At 44.0% G+C, this 21,647-nt stretch overlaps 2 long non-coding RNA genes across 4 annotated transcripts; one reads left to right on the top strand and one right to left on the bottom strand.

The window, feature by feature from the left end:
* Positions 1-7,806: 7,806 nt before the first annotated feature.
* On the bottom strand, positions 7,807-21,521 carry LOC108507226. Of its 3 annotated transcripts, XR_001878042.1 has the most exons (5): positions 21,344-21,521; positions 17,032-17,170; positions 15,484-15,664; positions 10,781-10,870; positions 7,807-8,400 (listed from the first exon to the last, which is right to left on the bottom strand). It is a non-coding gene; the product is annotated as an uncharacterized LOC108507226 (long non-coding RNA). The 3 variants fall into 3 exon arrangements; XR_001878040.1 differs by lacking the exon at positions 7,807-8,400 and having other exon boundaries at positions 10,384-10,870; XR_001878041.1 differs by lacking the exons at positions 7,807-8,400; positions 17,032-17,170 and having other exon boundaries at positions 10,384-10,870.
* Positions 13,909-19,792, top strand: LOC108507225. Its single transcript, XR_001878039.1, has 2 exons — positions 13,909-14,018; positions 19,499-19,792. It is a non-coding gene; the product is annotated as an uncharacterized LOC108507225 (long non-coding RNA).
* Positions 21,522-21,647: the final 126 nt, after the last annotated feature.

The raw sequence follows: 21,647 nt of genomic DNA, 5'->3' as shown, positions 1-21,647 counted from the left end.
TGGATGGAGCCAGAGGGGAGGGGGGCTGTGTCTTGTATTCTATCTCGACAACTTCTTTATGGTGCTCCTTTGTTTTGGAGTTTGGAGGTGGGCTTTGGGGCTAGTTTTTTTTTTTTTTTAATGACTTGATTTTCCTTAAATAGAGAAGATGATGCAATGATATCATGTTTGCAGGCAGCTGTGCTGGCCGGCACCTCTGCATGCTCATACCAGATGTAAATCTGCCCAGAAAGCCCTGGGCTAGCCAGACATCTGAAGCAGATGGGAATGCAGGAGGAGGCAGGGTGGGTGTGTGCTGTCAGATCTGCTGTAGTGACACTTGCATCCTCCTTTATTGCTCACACACTGACTGCCTACAAATCACTTGTAATTCGGATAATTATACTGCTGTTCAGCTCTGGTACTTTGCTTTTAATGCTCTGTGTCTTGCTCACCTCCCTCTACTAAGATTACATTGGTTTTTAGGAAGGGCAGTTAAAAAGCTGTCACAGAAACTGAAGCTGAGGCATCTAGGAAAGTGCAAGATGTTCCCTTCCCTAAACACATGAAGCAGAATAAAAATGAAGAACAGATCTGGCAGCACAGTTTGCATTTCCCGTTATTATTTGCACTCTCTGCATGTTGTGGATTGCAAGGGAAAATAAGCTGCTCTGAAACCTCTTTTCATTGCTCCCGAACAGTCTAGTTGGTCCGTGTATCCAAACCTCTCATTACTCAGCCAGACACTTCTGCTATTTTCACCTCCTTGCTTTGTTTATCCATGATAACATGACTGAGTGCATTTCTGCCTTACCATGCAAGTAGGTGTTATGATTTATGCTTTGTTTTCTTAAATAGCCTCCTACAACATACTCCTTTGTCTTCAAAACACAATCCCCTCTGTGCTTCTATTTTCTCCCGGGCACCAGCTGAGGTACCACTCACACTGTCATTGCTCTAACTCCTGAAGTCTAATCCCAGCACAAGAAAGATGTGGACCTGTTGGAGTGAGTCCAGAGGAGGCCAAGGAGATGCTCCAAGGGCTGGAGCCCCTCTGCTCTGGAGCCAGGCTGGGAGAGCTGGGGGGATTCACCTGGAGAAGAGAAGACACCTGAGAGCCCCTTGCAGGGCCTAAAGGGGCTCCAGGAGAGCTGGAGAGGGACTGGGGACAAGGGATGGAGGGACAGGACACAGGGAATGGCTTCCCACTGCCAGAGGGCAGGGTTAGATGGGATATTGGGAAGGAATTGTTCCCTGTGAGGGTGGGGAGGCCCTGGCACAGGTTGCCCAGAGAAGCTGTGGCTGCCCCTGGATCCCTGGAAGTGTCCAAGGCCAGGTTGGAGCAACCTGGGCTAGTGGAAGGTGTCCCTGCCCGTGGCAGGGGGGAAGTGAGATGAGCTTTAAGGTCCCTTCCAACCCAAACCAGTCTGGGATTCTCTAAGTGAGGCAGCCTGCTGGAATTACTCAGGACTCCCTGAGAGCTGTCTGCCAGCCACAGCCTGGATATAACATTGATTGAGAGGCCATGGAGAGAGAGTAAGGGCTCAGTCTTCAAACCTCTTCAGTCCTTGTCCTTTTTACTAAAGCATTTGGGAGTAGAAATCCTTGTCCATCTGGAATAGAATGGAAATGACATTTCCACCTGACTAGCCCAAATTGTATGGTTTTTAGCCCATGCAAACCTGAGTGTGAACTGACAACTTTATAGATAAAAATAATAAAATGTCATCCTTCAAACCAATGATTCTTTACCATTGAACTTTACATGGAATGAAATCATTGTGTTCTGCAGTATGCCCATAGCAACTTCAGGTTGTAACTAGTGCTAACCTGTGATTTTGCTGGTTTACAAGTCAAAACAAGAGAAATCTTCATGATACAGTACAAGAATTTCCCAAACAGGTAAAAATTATGTGCCTTTACAGATGAAAAAAAGTATCAGAAATTACTTACTTGCCAGGTACTCCTGGAATAAAGGACAGTAAATAGGGGAGGACTGGTACATTGTACTTACCATTGGATACACACTTCTCCATTAGATCTGCTATTCCCAAGCACATGGATAGTATTTACATTACAGATTAACTATACTTGGAGTGAAAACATTCTGAAAACTTTGTCACTAGGTAAATGTTCAAGTTAAATTTCAAACCCTTTTGTCCAGTTCATTACGTCCAACTGGGCAATGTTTTCCTGTTAAACATCTTTCTGAATTGGTTTTGCTCTGCTTCATTATTCCTAAACAATCCCTAGAGGAAGTTCAAAGGATAAGGGTTTATCATGTCTCTCCAAATACAAACGCCTCTCTTAAACTGTGCTGTCATAACAGTCACGAGGTCTCCTAGCTCAGTTAGTGCACGTGGTCAGAAACAAGAAAAATATTGTACTTATAAGCTCTGGAACTTAAAAGCACAAAGAGTCAAAGCTGATCACAGGCTACCTAAATTCAGTTACCCCAGAGCCTGCCTAAGAAAGGTCTGCTCTGCTCCAGGTAAGTGCAGTGACCTATGTGGGAAGCAAAGACAGAGATATTTTTTTCCCCTTTTATTTGCCTGCCCTTCATCTTCAGATGAAGCCTCTTGACCTTCTTTGTAAGAGGCCACTTCATACCCTTGTGTATTAAATACTTTCAGCTTTACTCAGAGTTCACTGTTTTGTAACAAAACCTCCTCAAAGCATTCAAGGAATGGAAAGAGAATGTTGTAGTAATAAGGCAGAATTCTTTTCCTCTGACAGAAAGACCCAGCAAGTTTATATTGCTTCGTCACTATAAGACTAAAAAAATTTTGGTTCCACTCAACCAAAACTTTCGTAACCTACACTCATGTTTTTTATTTGTCCTGGAATCTGACCCCTTCAGCCTGTCACAGATCTGTTTTTTCAACATCTAATGCCATTAATAATTAGGTATCTCAGTTCTCTGACCGTGAGAACTAAATGATATGTACCACAGAACATCCTGCTTGCCTCAGAAATCTTTTCATCTCTTAGTTATCTCCTCATCGCTGTCATTATAAAAATGGATATGGATCTGAAAATGGGTCATGCAAAAAAAACCTTCCACAAATGATGCCCCAAGACATAATCAGAACCCTTAAATCTCTATATTTCAATGGGTTCAGTGGAGCTACAGTGACTTCAGTAATTCTTTTTATGGCAGTCAGTGATCAGAAAATACTTCTGCATATTCAGTAATGCTTCATCTCTCGTTCTTTACACACTGTAATAGTTTATTTTTCAATTTATACTTACAAGTTGGGTCTCAGGAGGTTAGTGGTATTTTCACATATCCATATAAGCTCTAAGTTTCTTAAATGTGGTGTCATGAATAATTGTCATCACTCAAGAGGCATGTAAAGCCTACCGAGTCCTTTTCAAAAAAATTGAATAACCCTTATCTCACACCAGGGATTTCTTGGTTTTAAGTGTCTCCAATTAATTACTGCTGCCTCGTAGACTCATAAACTATCCAATATTTCCTGGAGAGACGTAGAGGCAGAATTCTTTCAGACCAGCACATCCAGAAAACAACCCTTGCTCAGTACAGATAATGCTTCCCACTGACTCTGCTAATGTTTCTTACATCTTCAACAGCTACAGCCTTGAAAGTATTTGTAACTTTTTTATCTTCCCTTCCCCCCCCCCTTTCCCATGGTGTCATATGAGATCTGACTGTGTGTCATTAACTGTTTGACATGTCCTGGATATCATTTGGAGCCAGGCTGTTTTCATGTGAAATCATTTTGAAGGATTTTACATAAGAAGCTCTTACTCCATCTACTAAATCTGGTTTATGTTACTTCACCTTTCAAACTGCCCAAACACATGACATCTCCTGAAAATTAACAAAGTATATACTATGAGGTGATACCTAATTTAGTTTATCCTATGAAAGTCTGATCAGCTCCCACAGAAATAAATTAAAAACACTGTGTTGACCTAACAAAAATTAGATTTGACCCTAAAAGGGCAGGACTCTGCTTACATGAACAGAGAGAACATGGTATTTCTATCAGTCTTTAAAGTGAGAATGAAAATTCAGGAATCTCTTATTAGAGAGAAGGAGAGAGATAAGGACATAATTCCAGTGAAGTCAGCAGAGATAAACTGATAAAACTGCTTTCAGGATGAATTCTGACAAATGAAGCAAAGCTAGAGTAGCTGTTACAGCCTCAGGTTAAAATCAAGACACAAAATAAAGATGTTTTGCATGATAGAGACCGTTTATAACCATAAGGACATACATTCAGCTTAGCACTTTGATCTTTTCCCTTTTATACTTGCATTTATGATCTCACCTGGGTTTCCCACCCTGGATTTCTTCACAGCCATTTCTTCACATGCTGTACTCTGTGCTTAGGGATTTTGGGAGCTGCTATGGATTCTGCTTGGAGAGTGCATGTCAGTGCCCATGGAGCACTGCAGCAGTGCTGTCACCTGGATTTTAAACTTTTGAAACAGTACTTCATCTAGGGATAAAATTCCCTTGTCTGCCTTGGCAGGGGTCCAGAGCTCTTCCTGTGCTCTGCATACAGTCTTCCTGAAGTCTCTGACATGCTTTTGCTCTCCTGGATCTTCCAGAGGGAAGAACAGCAGCTCAAAAGTGGAGTTACTCTGTGCTGTTGCCCTGGGTGTGACTGGGCTCTTTGGGGTTCCTGTGACCAGCTCAGAAACCCTTTCTGGAGGCTTCCCCACAGCACAGGCCAGGCTGAAGCTGCTGCTGCCTGGGGAGTGTGAAATGAAGGGCACCCCTTGGTCCCCTCCTCATCTAAAACTCTGCCCCGCTGATCTCTAGAAGGATCATTACTGTGCATCTGCAGCAACCCTGGAACGAAGCTGGCCCTCCCAATGGGAGCAGGTGTCACTAGGAAATGACGAAGCAGCACCTATTAAACCTGCACATTCTTTTATATTTAGAAAAGACAGAGAAAACCTATCCAGAATCTAGACTTCTGCTAAGTCGTAGAATCGTAGAATCATCAAGTGGTTTGGATTGGAAGGGACCTTAAAGCCCATCCAGTTCCACCTCCTGCCATGGGCAGGGACACCTTCCACTAGCCCAGGTTGCCCAAGGCCCATCCAACCTGGTCTTGGACACTTCCAGGGATCCAGGGGCAGCCACGGCTTCTCTGGGCAGCCTGTGATCATGCTCTAAGACTAGTTGCCCCCACTAAAGAAAATAAAGTTGCTGACCCTACAGGCAGATTAAATGCTTTCTCTAGTTAACTGATATGGTTTTGCAAGTGAAAAAGTGTATTGGGTGTGAAGCCCAGCTGCTTTTTGGTGGAACAGTTCCCGTAAGTGTAAAACTCAAAGACAGAAACAACCCCCATGTTCACTTCAACACTGAGGTTCTTCATTAAAACATAAAATACATTAAGCGTGGAACATAAATATCACTTTTAGAAGAAAGGGAAAATGAGGCTCCATTAGTAAAGACAGTGAATAAGGAAATATAACTGAGATGGATTTGATTAATAGATTAGGAATGACAAAATAATCCAAGTAATGTTTACTTTCCCAGCATTAAGTAACCTTAATTACATTCTACTTCTCTAATAGATGTTTGCCACAGGGCATTTATCCACCATGTTGAACAGTAAATTTATGCATTTCTTTATGTAAGTCTCAGTATCAGCAGTCTATTTTCAAAAGCAACATTAAGGTCATGTAATGTTCTATATTTAGGGTCTGTGCCAGAGCCCACTGGAGCTGCATCCCACTGAATCCCCAGCACCAAAGTGAGCCTTGTTGATGTGAGATGTTCCACACTGGGGAGTGTAATTGCTCTCTGGTCTGTCTGCCATCCACAGAAATAGTGCATTTGCCACTTTTCTGTAGGTGAGAAAGTGAGTACCAAAATTATGACTCAAGGTCCCCACCAGGTTTTACAGCTCTACATATTTTTATATGTACACTTATATAGGCATTTTACAAGGGCATGTAGTGATAGGACGAGGGATAATGAGTTTTAACTGAAAGAGGGTAGATTTCCATTAGCTATTGGAACTCAGAGCAGTTGGCCTTTGCTTCAGATTTTGCTGAGATTGGGCAGACAGGGTTTGGGCAGCTGCAAACCTTTCCTGGTCACTCCTGCTCTCCACAACCTCTCAGACATATCCAAGGCTCATAGAATGGTTTAGGTGGGAAGAGACCTTGAAGATCCTCCAGTGTCACCCCCTGCCATGGGCAGGGACACCTTCCACCAGCCCAGGTTGCTCCAAGCCCTGTCCAACCTGGCCTTGGACTCTCCCAGGGATCCAGGGGCAGCCACAGCTTCTCTGGGCAACCTGTGCCAGGGCCTCCCCACCCTCACAGAGGGACAAGGTAAGAGTCAACAGGAAGCATCTGAAACTCTGGTCCCTTATTTGCAAATTCTCCATGTATTTTGCTCCATGAAAATAATTTGTGGAGGGAAAGAGATAATGGCTGTTTATGAAAGTGGCAGTGTTTGTTATCACTGTGAAATAAGAGCAAATTCCTAAAAAAGTAAAATTATCTAAATTATGGGAGAGGTGGTTGAACTCCACAGTGGTGACATTTCTAACTATAAATATTGGAATGAAGCAAACAAGTGAATAATCCCTTTCCACAAAGCACTGCTCATAACAGCTGACATTTTCAGGCCCTATTTCAGTGCCTTGCTGTATGTTAAATACTATTGCCACATTAAAATATAAATTTCAACTTTGAAATGTTACAGAAATAACTCGTCCTTTCCTTGAGGAACGATGTCACTGTCAATGGACTGCAAAGAAATAAGAAGACATCTGTGCAGAGACAAAGAGAACTGGAGTAGGGTATTATAGTGCCCTTCTGGTGGAATCTGCATGGATTATTATTATTACTAATTATATTTTGTCTTTGTTGTATTGAGCCCATTGACTGCTGTGCATCCAGTTTTGGGCAGGGAACATCTGAGTTTGATTAGTAAGAAGTACTTTTAATATTTACTCTGCTACTACCAAAAGCCATTTTGCATTTCAAAGGGATTCATTGTATTTATTCCCTCATTAAACAACCTATTTTTCAGCTGAAGACAGGTTTTGTGTAGTGAAGTGTTAATACCTAAAACCAATATCTTCTTATGTTGAGGATGTTACCTGCTGATTAAAACAGGGATCCAGCTCAACTGGGCAAGTTGCTTCCCATCTCTCCGAGACACCAGCACTCAGGAGATGTGATTGATACCTGCTTCCTCTGTGCAAAGATGGGTGAGCTTTATTAGCTCTTTGTGAAGTTTAAATGAAAGATATTGATCCTTTGATGTGAGGAAGACCTTGTTCTTCCTCCCAGCCTGAAGTTCAGGTGTCACAGCCTGAAGCTGGGGTAGTTGGGCTTTGGCCTATTGACCCACTGAGTCATGAAGGCACTAAGGCAAAATAAGCAGCGTGTAGGTGAGCATTTAAACCTCCAAACCTCCACTGGGAAGGGAAAGCTGATCCAGGGTAAGCAGCTCCTATGAAGTTTAGCTTTCAGCTGGATAATGCACCTCACACGCCAGACAGAGCAGCTCAGTCTGAGCTTGGCTGCCAGGGAGGACTGGCCTCGGTCTGTCACCAGCCTGAAGGGGAAGGTCCTGCTACTGTGACACTTTTAGGGCTTAACTGAATGTTCTATTTTTATATTTATTCTCAGGAAGTATTTGCACAAGAGTTTACGAGCACAGGGAGTGACTGGCCGTGGCACTCAGTGCTCTGGGCTGGGTGACAAGGTGGGGATCAGGCACAGGGTGGAGTCCATGGTCTTGGAGACCTTTTCCAACCTTAATGACTCTGTGATCCTATGTTGTTTTCCATGAAGGAGGTGTGTTTGTTTATTCTCACATTGCTTTTGGTCTTACCTCCTCCAGCTCAACAGTTACATCTGAGTACACTCCTGATCCCAAGCTCAAGCAGAACATTTAATTGCTAAGAGACTTCCTGTACACAGAACTCTTAATTGCATTTAGAGCATAATACATGAGGAGGCTCCATCCACTCGAGTGGACTGGGGTTGTAAACTTAATTTCCCATCACATGACTTCCCTGGGTGTTCCATGGTGGTCATGAAAGACACCAGTTATAATCTACAAGCCCCATTAAATTTTCATCCACGTTCAGCTTTGGTGGTGATTTCCTGAACGCCCCGTATGTGATGTTCCCTTTCACCCAGGAGTACTTTCCCTTGATAAACACTGATGGAAATGCAACCAAAGTGAACTGATATCATCTCCCTTTTCCATTCTGAGGGTAGTTACTCACAGTTTTGCTCTGTTTGCAACCTGCCAAGGATCAGTTGGCTCAGAGAAGGACTTGCTGTGCCTGAGTGACTCCAGCATCTCCCCACAGGCACTGCTGTGACAGTCTCCTCCGGGCACCCAGAAGTCTCTTGCCAGCCATTTTCAGGCTCAAGGGTAGCATCAGTCTCACAATGGAAAACCTTATGAAAATGAAAGCTCTTGTAACCATCAGCAATCCAGAAACCCTCCTTGGCTGTCACACAACCCTGTGATTTCCCACCCAAGAGATGCTTCCCAGAAAACAGATACTTCTTTTTAACCAGAATTATTTTTAAAAGGTACTTTTTAGAGGTTTGTCTTTTAAGAGCAGTGGTATCAAGAGAACCATCACGAAGTCTGTCAGTGTTCCATGCCTCCTAAACAGAGCTGATAGCACTGCTCTGTCTCTAATCAAAACCCACCCAATACTTAGTGACAAAACCAGCTTAACCTGCTTAAAAATAACAGCACCAATTCATCGAGGTTTTTACAACACCTGATATAGGAAGATAAATAGAAAATATTTTTGTCTTGCTTAACTTTGTTTATGATGGCATTATGCAGGCATGCCTCTGGCTTACATATAATTTCCTTGCTCAAAGCCCTCCAAAGATTAGTGAGTGTGTCAAAATGGGTTTGTACAAAAGCAGCCCTGGGGGCCAAAACGTGGAAATTCTACAGTAAAAAAGCCTTAAACATATGAGTGTGTCATTTGTTCTTAGTGTAAATTTAAAAGCATTATCATTATATTAAGGACTTCAAATGTTTTCTGTTCCCTTCTGCTTTACAGGAAAATTCTTGCTGTGCTCCTAAAGATTCAGCAGTTTTCAAAAGACAATTTCCCTTGTATTTTTTATTACTGGATTTGTAGAGCAATTTAATCCATTCCATATTCTTCCCTGTGAGGGTGGGGAGGCCCTGGCACAGGTTGCCCAGAGAAGCTGTGGCTGCCCCTGGATCCCTGGAAGTGTCCCAGGCCAGGTTGGACGGGGCTTGGATCAACCTGGGCTGGTGGAAGGTGTCCCTGCCCATGCCCCTGCCCCTGGATAAGTTTAGTATTCCTTCCAACCCAAACCATTCTGGGATTCTATTGACTGGATTTTCAAACCAATGCCACAATTTTAGCATCCAAAGTCGATTTCTTTACCATTAAATCCTTAGCACCAGGTGTTTGGAAGTATTTAAGTCTCCAAGAAAAGCAAAAGGTTCAGGTGCTTTTGAAAACACAAGCAGGGCTCTGTATTTTTCCCATGTTACCCAGAAGCCTTTTTTGTTGGAAAAGGCATGAAGGTCAGTCTGTCTGCCCTAAAATTTCTGGATCAGGAGATGAAAACAGTGGGGTTGCCTGCCTTGCTCATCCTTTGGGGAGATTTTATGCTACTTTACATGGATATTGGGCCATGATTATGTGTATTGCACTCAAAAAGTACAGAGAGATGCCTGCGGAGAGATCAGTCCCTAGGGATTTACCCTACAGCCGGGCTGGGAAGTGAGTTAGATGCCTAATGGGATTTTCAAAAGCACCTTAATAGATTAAGCATCCAGTTACCCGGAGATTTAGGAACCTCGTTTTCTTTGCATTAGATTTTCCTTTGAAATGCAGTGTCTGGGTGCCAGCTGCATCCCTAGGGATACAAAGACCTCTGGAAATTGGGCTTTTAGCAATTTTCCAGGCAGCACATGATGTCAGTGAGCAAATGCAAGAGCTCTGTAGGCTGCTGGCAGGGGCTCTCTTTTTGGAGCTCATCCTTGGGCACTAATTCTCATAATGCATGAGAATGTCTGGCTGACATGACCAAAAATACCTGTAAATAAAGATATCCAAAGTGACTCCTTGGCCTCTTCATTCCACATTAAGTTTTATGGAAGAAATAACACATATTTGTAATTATTACTTATGGAGGGAAAAAAGGAAAATTTTAAATCCACTTTAAATTTTGCCTTCAAAAGACTGAATTAAATTATTTTTATCTCCTCTGGAGGTCTTATTTATTTCCTACAGTGGCTGAAAACTTCCTGTGCATCATATTTATTTCTCTTTTAACCCCCTCCTTTAAAGGTCTGTGTCCTACACTCCCTCTTGTTCTTCATGGAAATTTTTACCATGAATTAAAAGGAGCAGACAGAGTTGGGGTAAAGGACATTTTATTTAACTTGGCCTCTGCCTGGACCTACATATTTGTTTATGATTGTCAAGGTTCCTGCTTTCATCCAGGCAGAAAATAGTTGCTAAGCAGCAGCTTTGCTTTATAAAAGGCAGAGCCAGAGCCTGATCCTGCCCTGACTTGTGCATGTGGTTGCTTACAGGGTTGTCCCAAGGAAGGTGACTTGGATATACCTCCCACCTAAGAGCTGACACATGTCTCTGTACAACTCACAGAGTGTCTTGGTTTGGGCTGGGATAGAATTTTGACACACACACACACACACATATATATATATATGTATAAATTCTATTTGTGTTCTTGTATGTATTTCTGGGTGTGTCAGTACAAATTGATGTAAAATTTAGCATCTGTCCTCTTAAATGCATTCATTTACCTAAACTGTGCTGGTGGTATGAAGCCAGTCCATGGATTTTTGCCTTGGAAAAAGCCATCATAAAAACCTTGCATCGGGCTTTTGAGTTTCCTGCAAAACCAGAGAGGTTCATAATGTACAAAAGAACTGTCAAGTCATGTCTCAGCCTTTCTTGCATCATCGTGCCTCTGCCACTCTTTTTACTAAAAATAACTCATTTGTTGAAATTTATGCAAGTGTGTGAGGTGACTGGAACTGTACCAACGTTGGAGATGTCACTCAACAACCCTTCCCTGAGTTTTTGACCTGGGACACAGCAGCCAGGAGGATACATGCTGTCCTCTCAGCTCACAAAGCAGATCAAAAGCCTTAGAGGTGACGAGTGCAAATATACAGATTTCACATATTTATCATACAAATATAATATGATATGTGAATATTGTACAATTAGTGGTGTGACTTCAGCAAATCCAATCTAAAGTGCTGTAAAGCCACTGCTCCCATAGTCTGGCTCGGCCCAGCAGGCACCTGGGAGATGCTGGGAGCACAGACTGCTCCATCTTGGGATCATGGCAGGGACCCAGGCCAGGAATGACATGATGTTACTCCAGAAGAGCACAGAGAGTTCCCTTTGGAGGCACATCCCGGTCAGGTTAGACCCCTGGCACAAAAGTTGGAGCAAAACAAAACAAGGTTCAAAAACAAGTACATGAAGACCAGGTTGTTACAGCTCTGAAACACCACAGGAAGAGGCCAAGGAAAAGCTGGTCTAAATCAGCAGTGGTTGTTTTGCTAATCCAGATGGGATTACACAAGATACTTCGACGAGAATTTCACTCTCACCCTGTACCTGCATTTATTATTTTTTTCAGCAGACCCACTTTCATAGGCTTTAGTGTTTAATTAACTGTAAATGAACACATTCCCAAAGAAGTGCCAGTGTAGCCAGAAATTCTCAATTTTCCCCACTGCTGCTAACATTAATTTGTTTCACTATATCTTAAATAATACAATTCCAGTACCTCCAACCTGAATTTTAGATGTAATCAGATATATATCTCCCATATTCTGTAACATCATGTCAATATCTGAGTTTATCACAACTTCTCAGCACAAACTTAATGTTTGGCCCAAATCTCCAGTTCTTGGGAAAAGTTACTGCCATTTCTCTTCGGCGTTGAAAAGCAGAACTGATTTAAAGTGTATTTTTAAACAGCCAGTGGGAAGTTAAAAAGAGAAGTCACATGCATGACTCATGGTCCTGGAAACAGCTGCACTGCTTTTGGTGACAAAGGGCTGGTTTAGGCCTTATGTAACTCCAGGAAAATCAATATGCAGCAAATGTACTGACCCAGAAAGGAATGTGAGCCCAAATTAAAAAAATTACACAAACTGGCTCATCTCTTGTCTTTAAATGGGGGTTCTTTGTCCCCCCACATCTCTCACTTGCTGTGATGAGTGATGTGCTGGCAGTAGATTGGGTCACTTGTAGCTCAGAACAGCTTCAAAGCTAATCACTGCTGTACTGTGAGTGTTTGACAACACGAGGAGTATGTTGGGCCATTAAAAAAATCCCAAAATTCAGGTTGCACCCACCCTAACTGTGGGCAGCTTCTGGAGAGATAAAAAGGACTACATTCCAGTACCATTCCCCTGGAATTCAGCCTCCAGAGACCTCTGCAAGTACAAAACTGCTTATTTCCACACCTCCAAAGGACTCAGGAAACCGGAGCAGCGATGCTGGTTGTCTCTTTTAGGCACAAGTTCTGTTTGATACCAAAAATGCTGGACCATGAAGGAGTAAACTCTTCCTCAGTATGTATTCAAAGTGGTTATTTTTGTGCCTGGCTGTAGTTAGTTTCCCAATCCCCCTGAGTGTTTTATCTGCTGTTTATGGACACTGTATTCTGCTCACAGATTATTGGGTACTGTAGTACTCAAAACTAAAGCAAATCCAAGTATCTAAGACACATAATTAGCAACCCCAGGCCTATTTATAGGCCCTCAGGCCAATGGTCCATCTCATGGACAACTGGGAACAGAAAATGGTGTTTCAGGAGAGCCCGTGAGCCAATTCCTGTGGTCCCTCCTACTGCCCTGAGTTAGGGATATTAGAGGATACATCTCTGACTATTCCCTGTAGTAGCTATTCATGTACCTGGCATCCATGAATTTGTGTAATCTCATTCCAAATCAGCCTCCATCACCTCCTCAGGATTCCAGAAGTTCATTACATGTCATTTAAAGAAGCACTTTCTTCAATTAAAGTTTCGAATTTACCTTTTACCTGTTTCAACCTATGTCCTCTATTACTGACGGATTTAGGGAATAACCGTTTGTCATGCACCCATCAGCTTCATCCAAGGCCAGGCTGGACAGGGCTTGGAGCACCCTGGGCTAGTGGAAGGTGTCCCTGCTCATGGCAGGGGGTGGCACTGGATGTACATATAATGTCTGTTTTCATAGGAGATCAGCATCATCCTGAAAATCTCCTCCTTTGTTTGTTATGAATGGAACTCCAGGCGACTGTAGAATAGTCATCCCAAGTAATCCAACAGGCTGTGCAATAAACTGTTGTAGACCATCTCTGCTTTGCTTGCACAGCAGCAAGAAAGGGATCCCTTCTTGTGACACCTGTTGTCATCCCTTCCCCTTCTCCTGAAGGGAATGTTAGTCCAGCTGCAGCTCATGCCTCTTCCCCATTAGCTCATTTTCTGTATTTCAGCCATTTCAATCGTGTGTCCACCACCAAACCCCAATGCCCTGAGAGCGAAGCACAACACCCAGCCAAAGGCACACTGCAGGGCCATCCTAGTCCCTGGAATCTGCCCAGCCCCTCAGCACAAAGAGGAGGCAGCAGGTGAATGATCCAAGATTATTCCACAGAACTGACTTGCTTCAACCACACAGACTTAGGACATGTGTTTCCCATGTCTAGGAGTAGGTTTCCCACTCCTGTTCCTCTGGACACAGCAGCAGCTGCACGTACAGTGCCGGTGGTCTGAGGCAGGAGACCAAGTGTTTCAGCCTCTGCCAGGGGAGGAATGACATCCAACTCCACCAGCTGCTCCCTGACCTCAGCTGGGAGGGAGGGAGGGAGCAGCCTGGAGCAGGCAGAGAGAGTTCCCAAGGAACCAGTGTCGAGAGGTGTGGTGGGCAGAGGTGGGTTTTCAGGCAGAGGAACCAGAGGTGGGCCTGGGAATTTGAATGGAGACTGGAAAAATGGCCGTGGATAATAACGAGCTAAGCAAGCCCCAAGGTAAGGAGGAGTCAGGACTGGCAAAGTCAAGTTTGTCAAGAGAGTTAGTTTGTGGCTAAAGATGGATTGAGTGGAGAAGGGTAAGGGAGGGTTAGTGCTGACAGGAATGATGTCACAGTGTCAAATGATATCTCCTTCATTCGGCCTGTGTGGTTGGGTTGGGTTTGGAGTTTTTAATTCTGAAATTGAGAAGTCCTGGAAAGTTTGAGACTGTTCCTTGTTCTATCTCCTCCACCAAACTTTTCACTATGACCATGCCATTACCCATTCTTTCCCCAAATACGCAGTTCCTAGTGCTAGGACTTAATTTTTCAGGGAGGTAGCTAGGAAGGATGGGAAGATACTACAGCAATACCTGCAGCCAGCCAGTTATTTTGGCCATCAGCCTTCATTGATGACTTAAAAAACCTCAAGTATTTTATCTTATCCAAATGATAATTCATCTTTCTGGATATTTCCTCTCCAAAATCATCCTGGGTTATTCATATTCATAAGGTGGTCCTGTTCTAAATAGTTATATAAAAAAGACATGTATGTGCATGAGTCACATTGCTCTTTGCATCACACCAGAACAATGGCTTTAGGGTGAAAGTGTGTATACAGGACCTGGGTGTTCCAAATTTAACTCACAGTCTTGCTCCATTCTTCCTTTGTGACTCAAACCAATGACTTGGCCTTTTTGAGCCTCAGCTTCTAAAGCTGCAAAATGAGGTCTGTAAATCTCCCTGAGCTGCTGTGACACTACAGTCATTCATTTTTGTGATGGGATCAGAGATCACGGTAGGGAAAACTTCAAGAAAAGTAAGTATGGTAGAATTCCAAATAAATTCACTCATAAATTCACTCATAAAAACTACAAAACCAAAAGGGACCCAGCTTTCACTTACAGATTTCAAACTGGACTTTATAAATGGTAATGCCGCTTCCCCTTTCCCATCAAACACATCAGATGTGTTCATTTAGAAGTGAAAGGAAAAGATAAGGCACCCCATAAAAGTACCACAAGGTAAAGCCACCGGGGATTGTTCTCTCTAATGAGGAGTCAGTAATTTATCACCTTGGGGTTTGCCAAAAGTCATAAAAGCAGGCAACGAAAATTAGTGAAGAAAGGACATTCAGAAGACAGACCATAAATGAACAGGAGGCAAAAATTAAGAGATGAAGATAGATTATCAGTTCTGGGGGAAAGCAAGACAACATTCTCGGTTTCTTTTTAAACTTCAGGCCTCAGGACTGATATAAAAGGAACATCTGCTTTGTTTGCTCTAGTATCTCCTAGAATTCACAAAAGCTGCATACACACTCTGGTTTTTGGAGTGGCCATGAGAGTTTTTGGGTCTGAAACAGCTTGTAGAAAACCACTAGTGCCTTTTCCTCTTGTCCCTAAATACGTATCATTCCTAATGCTGGAGACTTGGGTGGTAATTAAGGATGTAAAACTGTAAGTAAACCCTGCTGCAATTACCTGAGTAATCTGGTTCAAATCAACTCACAGGGCTGATGGAAATGTTACTGCAGTCAATTATTTCCCACAGTTGCACAAGGGCCCGGTTCTTGTTCCCACTGAGTTCAAAGGTAAACAGGCTTTTAACTGACAGGAGCAGGAACTTGCTGTTGCTGGTAGGGATGGCTGCAGAGCTTTGGAGCTGGAACAAAACACACACAGCAATTATCTTGGCACCACAGACAGCATGTTCCAAACTCTCCATCTTATATATGACAATAACTGAGTCCTTAACACCAGGGTCAAAACAGAGTGTTTCATTTTAATAAAAATTGAGTTTGTTGTTCAACTGCCTCTCCTGGCTGTGCTGGTAGGTTAATGCCCAGCCTGTAAGGATGGCACTGTGGGATACACACACACATACATTCATTCAAAGGAATAAGCTGGGCATTCCACCCAGCACAATTAATGCTCCCGGGTAACACGAGCCTGTAGCTGTTCTCGTGGGGCCAAAGAGGGACAGGCATGACCTTCCAGTGGAATGTGCAGTGCTCAGGAGGGCACAGGGACGTGACACCCAGTGTATGTTACAGACTCTTGCTGCATCTAGTTTGTCCCCATGGGCAGAGTGCTGGAATTTTAAATCTCTCCAGCCTTTTTGTCCCCTCTCAAGGCCGTGGGGTAATTCAGATTCTGGAGGGGAGACACTGGTGATGCAGGAAAAGTGTCTCTTGCTCCAAACGTGCTCCTTACACTTTTCCCTGTGCTGCTCTGTCCTATGACATGCCACTGGTGAAATCAAAGAGAATCCATGTCTCAGAAAGTTATTTTTCAGACACTGTCAATACAGAGTGAGGACACGATTACACTAAATTTCTGTGTTCTGTGGAATAAATGATGGAGTTTAAAATTAATTCATTGCTCTTCATCAAGAAACAGTGTAGCTCACCTTTGGCTTGTTCCTGTGCACATGAGAAAATTGAGAAAAGCAACCCTCAAGGAGGGGTTCTCATTAACCTCCTGCCTTCCTGCCAGCAGGAATAGCAATTCTCACAGCAGCAATAGCTTTCCTTTCACAGGACATAAAGGTTTTTCTACATTTTTCTTTTTTTTTTTTCCCCCTAATTAAGCTAGTCATAGCATTATTGTGGCTGAAACATATAAGCAGAGTTAAAGTAACTTTAGAAATCTACCCTTCTGCTTGTGCAGAGATTACAAATCCAACAGTCCAACTCCTAAATCAATTTTGTTCTCATAGCTTTATGTTAGCATTAATTAAAAAAATAAAATTGAGGGACACTGGGCTCTTCTGTAAAAGCAGAAAAAAGAGCTTTGCTTGTAAAAGAGATTTCACAGTGTTATCATTCTTAATATTTGAAGAAACACTCACAATTTAAAATTTCTAACTCATTTTTCTTCACGTTTTGATTTTTCATTAGTAACGATGTAGCTTCAGATGGAGAAAAATAAAAAGAAGGAGGAGCAAATAGGGAGCTCCCAGGCTGCAGTACAGGCAGCAAACGTATTTAGTAAGTGCAACCTCAAGGACAAATAGTACAAAGCTCTTACTTGCAGGCACAGTCAGAAGCTGGCAGAAAGCTGAGGGGTCAGGAAGGCAAACAATTCAAGTGCAAAGTGTTTTATTGTAACCCTCTGGACAGGATGTTTCAGCCAAAGAAACTATTGTCCTTATGGAAGCACGAAAGACCTACAGGTGTATGGAAAGAATCAGCATTTTTATAATGTACAAGTAGAACATATTTGCAAATACCACAACTTAATACAGCTGGAAAGCATTTAATTTTAACTAGGCTCCTGGTCCTAAATAAACAATAACCACATTTCAAGTTCTACAGGAAAGCCATAAACTAGAGATTTTTTAACAGCTCATGCCCGATCAGAAACTCTTGAACATGTGTACTCCAAAGGATCAGACTTTAGTCCAGCCTCCTTAAAACCAAAGAGTCCCAGACTGGTTTGGGTTGGAAGGGACTTTAAAGCTCATCTCGTTCCACCCCCCTGGCCAGGGACACCTTCCATTGGACCAGGTTGCTCCAACCTGGCCTTGGACACTTCCAGGGATGGGGCAGCCACGAATGTGCCACTCCATTTGCTGGGGATCAGATCTGAATATCAGCTTTTGATTTGTCTGCTCCAAGAATGGTGCCAGGACAGGTACTGCTTTGAACACATCCACACTTGTGAACTGATGTTACATCTGGGTGAAATACTGTCCCAGGCCAGGGAAAATAACTTGTAACATAAAGAAAGTAGGATCTCCATGCCCAGGATGGATCTGCTGACAGTTCCCTGGGGAGAATTGTCTTGAAAGAGTTATAAAAGCTGTAATTTTTCAAAAATTGTCGCAATCTTCTCTGTGCAAGATATATCTGCAGCTGGGAGCTCACACGAGGCTTCATCCCAAAAGCTGTTGTCTTTGAGATGGCAGGATTGATCCTTCAAGGACAGGTATTCAGAAGAAGGGGTTTTTTTAAGACATTAACTAGCAGCTCTCTCGGAATCCTCTGTACATTTTCTGTGGACTTAATCCAATGGAATTAATTAGAGAGACTTCTATTTGCTTAATGGAAATGAGACAAGGCATAATTTATAGCCCTGTGGCAGACAGGCTCTGGCTTTCTGTCCAGCACAAATCAAGGAAGGTGACTCTGGTGGAAGAATGGGAAGGAAGAAGGGGAAGATGTTTACATTGTTCAAGAAAGATGAACAGAGACTTGATAGAGAACATGCCTTCAAAATGTAAGGCCATGGCTATTAAACCTGGGTCTTTTAATACTCCTCCATAGTGCTTATAAATTTCCTACAATCTTTGCTCCTAAGTAAAGGATTTATCCAAGATCATCATTGCTTTGCCACAGGGAAAGGAAAGGAGATGAAGTGCCCTGCTCAGAGTAGCTCTTATCAGCCAGCCAGATGGCAAACGAGGTGCCAGAGTTTACAGGAAAGAGTCCAGTGTGGACCATCAATCCCAACACAGCCCAAACAACATTAAAATGTCATTGCTAAGGACTCTGAGAGCCAAGGCACAGACAAAATGTGTTCTACACAAAGACTTCTGCTACCAGAATAAATTATGGAAAACCTCTCCAAAATGCAGCAAGGAAAAGCTATGGATGAGTAGACCGGTGTGAGAATTACAGAGAACAAAAGGAACCTTCAGTTGCAATACATATCTATATATAATTTAAATATATACACAATAAATGACGATTCACTAAATTGTATTGGGTTTCACAAAGCATTTCCTTCACTCATAGAAACAATTTTTCTCTTTAAAACCAAAGCAGGGCCCAGATCCTTGGCTGGGGGTGTCCCTGGCTCAGGTGCTGCACTGCACTGAGCTGTGCTAGTCTGGCCACACTCTGTGATGCTGTATTTAAAGACATATTGTAGAATGATTTGTCTTTATGTGAAGAGAAAAAGGTCTTGTTCTTACTTCTAGGACTAGCTTATTTTTTCTGCATTTTCTCCATTTTTAGTGCAGCAATCCAAGCCCCGTATTTTGTTCTCACCAAATCTAATATTTTCCCCTCTCACGTGGTTTTCACAACACAGCTTTGTCAGAAGCAGAGTTTGATGTTATGACATCAAGGCTTTGCAATATCCAGAATTAACAAATGCAGCCTTTCCTTTAGCCATTAGATCTTTAGATGAGACATGTGGGGACAGGGACCAGCAGAAGAGCCACATCGGAGTCAGGGACACCTACAAACCAGCTGGCTTAGGAGGAACACACCACTGGCATGAAAAGCAAGAGGGCTTTCCAACTCAATCCCACTAGTCCCTTCCAATAATGTGTTCTTCTTCAGAAATCAATTAAGATTTAGCATGAGTTTCACTGGGAAGGATTGCAAAGTTTCTAGCAATTTGAAATTAAAGTATTTGCATGTCATAGAAGTCTTTTCCATCATCACAGGAAATACAGTTGTCCAGAACAATGGTGTTTTAATGATGTAAAATAGTTTCATGTTGATTACTAAGCAAGAAGCACAGGAAAGAAACCTTTTTTTTCCAGGAGCGAGTTTGGGTCATCAGAATGCAACTGGCCCAAAGGAGATGCTGCCTGAGCTTAGACATGCTTCCCAAAATCCCAAACGTGTTCCCCTGTCTACATGAAGAGAACTGGGAACACTCATCTGCTAACTGTGCTGTGGGGAAGATGCTACTCTTGCTCTCTGACGTCTCAGTCGGTGGCTGATAATGAAAATTGACGGTGATTCATAAAGACATCTCCTTTCCTGAGAAAACTGGAACAGCAGCTTGCGTAATCCCGAGATTTACTTAATTAAGGAACATCCCAGCTATTTGATCATGGTTCCTGTCTCTTGTCTTCACCTCCTGCTCCCTCCCAGCTTTGCCTCTGATTACAATGGCCCTGATAAGAAACTTCATTCACAAAGCAAGCAGAGAGTGGGAAGGCAGGACTGAGGTGTGGCTGGTGATTTAAAAACTGAAAGGAGGCAGTGAGAATGTCTGAGGGAAATCGGGATTGTCCTGTTTGCTGCAGGCAAAGTGAGAAGCTGGGGAGGGCTCAGCTGCAGTGTGGGCACTGTGTATCTCAGAGAGGTGTGTAGGTGAGGAATATACCTACAGCTTTAATGCCTGCTTCCGAGGAGACAAGACCATTATTTGCAGTATTTTGAAGCACTTTCTGCTTGAAATCTCAGAAACACCCAACTTCAGTGTTTTGAAACACACTTCTGCACCGAGATTCTTGAAAAATTATAGAGAAATGGGTAAATATTATAATATATGACAGTATATCACGCACATTTGACCGGCAAGACACTGAAGCTGTATCTAACATAATCTACAGGTTTCCTCTTTCCTGACCAAGGCGGCCTCCGAATCCGGAGGAAGCATACAGGGAAATTGCACAGGGAAGTGTATCGCTGCCTTCCAGGTGACCTTGGCACTTTAAATCAGGAAGCAAACATGGAGCCTCAGCCTTCATCCGGTCCGTGGATTATTTATGATGATCTTGCAGCAGCCCTCAGGCCCAGCCATGAATCAGGAACCCGCTGCACTATCTCACATACAAACACATAACAAACAGACAGGGCTTCAAATACCCCTCATTTATCAGCAGGGATGTTTTCAAATTACTTTTCCTGGCAAGACAGGATTTATCGTGAAGAGAGTGTGTGGATATTTCTCATCCAGCTGGGAAAATGCCGTTCCCAGGGGGTTCCAAGGTGCTGGAAGAGGCGAGATGGAGCTGGCGTTGCCTCACACACAGGGCAGGCTGCCAGGGAGAGTTCCCAGCATTAAGCATGGCATTTTTTGGTCAACTAGATATGACCCCTTGAACTACAGCCCAGAGCAATGAGGGGGAGTCATGGCTGAGGGGCGGCCATGGCTGAGGGGATGACATGGCTAAGGAGGTGAGATGGCTGAGGGGATCATGGCTGAAGGGGTGACATGGCTGAGGGGGGCCATGGCTGAGGGGATGACATGGCTGAGGGGGTGACATGGCTGAGGGGGTGACATGGCTAAGGGGGAGTCATGGCTGAGGGAGGGCCATGGCTGAGGGGATGACATGGCTGAGGAGGTGAGATGGCTGAGGGGATCATGGCTGAAGGGGTGACATGGCTGAGGGGGGCCATGGCTGAGGGGATCATGGCTAAGGGGGAGTCATGGCTGAGGGGGGGCCATGGCTAAGGGGGTGACATGGCTGAGGGGATGATATGGCTGAGGGGGTGTCACAGCTGAGGGGGTGCCATGGCTGAAGAACACGGGCCGCACCAGGTTTGAAAAACCAAGGGTCACCGAGCCAGCTGTGCTCGCGGTTCAGCCCTGCGAGCAACCCCGCGGCGGCGCCGGGTACCGGCAGAAACGGGCACGGCGGGTCCGCCCCTACCTCCTCCTCCTCAGCCCTCACGGGCCCGGCCGTTCTCCCGCCGCCCCTGAGGCGGACGCGCCTTGTCCGCAGCGCCCCGGCCGCGGAGGGCGGAGCGGCCGGACTCGATTCCCGGCCGACCGGGGCCGATCACCGCCCCAGCACCGCCTCCTTCCCTCCTTCCCTCCCTGCCTCGCTTCCTCCCGCCGCGCGCAGGCGAACGGTCCGAGGCGCAGCCCCTGCGTGTTCCCGCAGCTCCGTGGCCGCGCTTCCCGCTCCGCTCCCGCCGCCCTCCCCCTCCTTCTCCCCCGGCAGCGCCGCGCCC

The sequence above is a fragment of the Lepidothrix coronata genome, unplaced genomic scaffold (genome assembly GCF_001604755.1).
Source record: "Lepidothrix coronata isolate B3197 unplaced genomic scaffold, Lepidothrix_coronata-1.0 Scaffold246, whole genome shotgun sequence".
In the NCBI taxonomy this organism is placed as follows: domain Eukaryota; kingdom Metazoa; phylum Chordata; class Aves; order Passeriformes; family Pipridae; genus Lepidothrix; species Lepidothrix coronata.
Note: the sequence above shows the minus strand (reverse complement) of the source record. Positions and strands in the feature narration are given on the sequence as shown.